Genomic DNA, 3740 nt, shown 5'->3' on the forward strand with positions numbered 1-3740 from the left:
GATTTTTCTTCTCTACCTTTATTAGACACAGCTGCATCGTAGATCAGATCAAGCTGTTGAACAGCCAGGCCTTACCTCAACTTAATTCCATTCAATTGACTGAAGACGAAGTTCAGGTTGTGTTGTCCAAGTTGGATCCACATAAAGCACCAGGACCTGATGGCCTTCCTACTTTGGTCCTTAAGTGGTGCACATGAACTTGCGCCTTCAGTTTGTCAACTGTTCAACAAATCTCTTTCATCTGGTCGAATTCCTCATGAATGGAAGAGTTCTCTTGTGGTGCCCGTGCATAAGAAAGATAACACAGAAATTGCTGAAAACTATCGCCCAATATCTTTGCTAAGCATTATATTTAAGGCCCTAGAACATTGCATCCTCCCCCACATACAAGATCATTTAAGGGGAATATTTCATGATTCTCAACATGGGTTTCTCAAAGGTTGCTCAACAGTCACTCCACTGGTGTCTTTCCTGCATGAAATTGGAATTGCACTAGACAAAGGCCAACAAAGTGACATTATCTACCTTGACCTCGCAAAAGCATTTGACAGTGTATCTCATCAACTGTTAGGTCATAAGTTAGAACACTAACATCAGTGGACAATTATTAAAATGGTTCGTGAACTATCTGCAGGACTGTTACCAAAGTTGTATACAGGGTGCTGTCTCCACTCAATGACCTGTTATTTCTGGGGTACCTCAAGAAGCATACTTGGTCCAATTCTCTTCCTTATTTATATAAATGATCTACCCAGTGTCATTGACAACTCAATTGTTTTGTTCGCTGATGATTCCAAATGCTTTAAGGCCATCAATGACCCAGAAGACTGTTGTTCCCTTCAACAAGATCTAGAACAGGGGTGTCAAACTCAGGCCCGCGGGCCAATTTTGGCCTGCGAGGTACTTAAATTTGGCCCGCGAGGTCATAAACAGATCCGTATTATAGCTGGCCCGCCGCGTATTCTATACAGTGCATCCGTATTGGAGCTGGCGCACCAGTGTTCTATTCAGCACATCAGCAGCGCGGCCCATCGCTGCATCGGCGCTACATACTATACATTCAGCGTATCATGCCGATAACACTCCAAATCCCAAAATGCCTTGCATTGTTATTGCCGCCTTTTCTGTTCACAAACAAATTCGTATCCATGCAACCAGACAAACTTTCCTCAAAAATGGCGAAGCGAAAGATTGATAATTGGACTTTTCAAGATAGGTGGGAGAACGATTACATGTTCATATTATTCAAGGACAAACCTGTTTGCTTGGTGTGTGGATTTACCGTGGCTGTCACTAAAGAGTACAATTTAAGATGGCACTACGAAACTAAACATGAAGACAAATACAAGAATCTGGATGCAAAACTCAAGCTACAAAAGGTAGAGGAGTTGAAAACAAGTCTGCTTTCAAGACAAACTATGTTTATCCAAGCAAAGTCACGAAACGATGCTGCTGTCAAAGCTAGTTTTACTGTTGCACAAGACATCGCTATATCAGCCCGACCCTTTACAGAGGGAGAGTTTGTTAAAAACTGCATGGTGAAAGTGTGCAATATCGTGTGCCCAGAAAAAAAACAAGCATTTCAAAACTTAAGCCTCAGCAGAAACACCATAGCTGAGCGTACATGTGAGCTCGCCACCAACCTGCAAGAGCAGCTGGTGGAAAAGGGGAAAGACTTCGTGGCATATTCCCTTGCTGTGGATGAGAGCAGTGACATAAGTGACACTGCGCACCTGTCAATCTTCGTCTGTGGAGTGGACTCTAATCTGTGCGTTACGGAGGAACTTTTGGGAATAAAGTCGATGCATAGCACAACCACGGGGAAGGACATTTTTGAAGAGGTGGCCAAGTGTGTTAATGAAATGGGGCTATCTTGGGAGAAACTCGTGTCACTGACCACAGATGGTGCGCCAGCGATGTGCGGACAGAGGAGCGGACTGGTGGGCCGGGTTAGGGAGAAAATGCAGGAGCATGCAGCAGGTGAGCTTACTGTGTACCACTGCATCATACACCAGGAAGCATTGTGCGGGAAAAGCATGCGAATGGAGCATGTGTTGAGCACCGTGACGAGCGTGGTGAACCTCATAAGGGCCAAAGGACTGAATTATCATCAATTCAAGTCCTTCCTTGATTAAATTGGCTCTGAATACACAGACGTGCCCTACCACACTGACGTGAGATGGCTAAGTCGAGGGAAAGTTTTGAACAGGTTTCTTGAGCTGCATGAGGAAATCTGCCAGTTTTTGGAGAGCAAAGGAAAAGACACCACAGGCATCAGGGACAAAAAAATTCTGTGTGAGCTGGCATTTTTGTGTGACATCCTGAAACACCTTGATGCGCTCAACCTGCAGCTTCAGGGGTGTGGCCACGTCATCACAGATATGTACACTGCTGTCAAGGCTTTCAGGACCAAGATGCGCCTGTGGGAGACTCAGCTGCTGGGCAGAAATATGGGCCACTTTCCATGCTGCCAAGCAATACAACACCAGATCTCGCCTGCCACGGTGCCAACCGCACAGTTTGCTGAAAAACTCAGCTTACTCAGCGCCGAGTTTACCTGACGATTTGCCGATTTTGAAGCCCAGAAATACAGATTTCAACTGCTCAATAATCCGTTTACGGTTGACATCGAAAGCTCACCAACCAACATTCAAATGGAATTGATTGAACTCCAATGTAGTGACGTGCTCAAGTCAAAGTATGACACTGTGGGTGCCGCAGAGTTTCCACATTTCCTCCCCAAAAGAATGCCACGACTTCGTGAGCAAGCTGCTCAAACGCTCTCTATGTTCGGCAGCACATATCTGTGCGAGCAACTGTTCTCTTTGATGAAGATGAACAAAACGCCACTCAGGAGTCGCCTCTCAGATGAGCACCTTCACTCAATTCTGAGGATTTCCTCAGCTCAGAGCTTAACCCCAGACATTGCTATGCTCGCATCTAAGAAGAGAAGCCAAGTATCTGGCTCGAACCAATGCGAGTAGCCCATGTCAGACCGTATAACAAAGACTGGTTTTCCATGAACTGTTAATAGTTGAATGATTTTCATTGAAGGCACTTATTATAATTTTGGTTGTTGGCCTGCAAAAAAAAAAAATATATATATATATATATATAAGGTTTTTTTTATTTAAATGTAAGTAGTCTATTGGATTTCTTTGGTATAAACAGAAATGCATTTGTTTTATTTCACATTTTATTTCTTGTTTGTTTACAGTGTTTTATTCAATAAAAAATTAATTATTCAATAAATATTGAGTTTGGCCCGCGACTTAGTCCCAGTTCTTAATTTTGGCCCCCTGTGAATTTGAGTTTGACACCCCTGATCTAGAACATAGCTAGAACACAGCTGGAGTAGTTCCTGGCAACTAAATTTCAATACATCCAAATGTTAAGTTCTTACAATCTTGTGTAAGAGAAAACCAATCATACACAGCTACAAAATTGGCCAGAGTATTTTGCAACACTGTGACTCTCAGAAAGACCTGGGAGTTACTGTCATGAAGGATTTAAAGTGGAACACCCATATCAGTAACATCTTGGGTAAAGGCTACAAAATGTTAGGTTTTCTCCGCAGACATACTTGCAGGTTGTTCAACATCCAAACAAGAAGACTCCTCTACCTTACCTTCATTAGACCTCATGTGGAGTATGCAAGAGAAGTATGGGCCCCCCAACAAGTTGGAAATATATGCCGGGTAGAAAACCTTCAACGTCGTTCTACAAATTACATCTTAAAC

General features: G+C 43.3%; 1 pseudogene; it reads left to right on the forward strand.

Annotated features, from left to right (window-relative positions):
• The first annotated feature begins 1175 nt into the window (after positions 1-1175).
• Positions 1176-2984, forward strand: LOC132893523 (general transcription factor II-I repeat domain-containing protein 2-like; annotated as a pseudogene).
• Positions 2985-3740: the final 756 nt, after the last annotated feature.

The sequence above is a fragment of the Neoarius graeffei genome, chromosome 10 (assembly GCF_027579695.1).
Source record: "Neoarius graeffei isolate fNeoGra1 chromosome 10, fNeoGra1.pri, whole genome shotgun sequence".
NCBI lineage: Eukaryota > Metazoa > Chordata > Actinopteri > Siluriformes > Ariidae > Neoarius > Neoarius graeffei.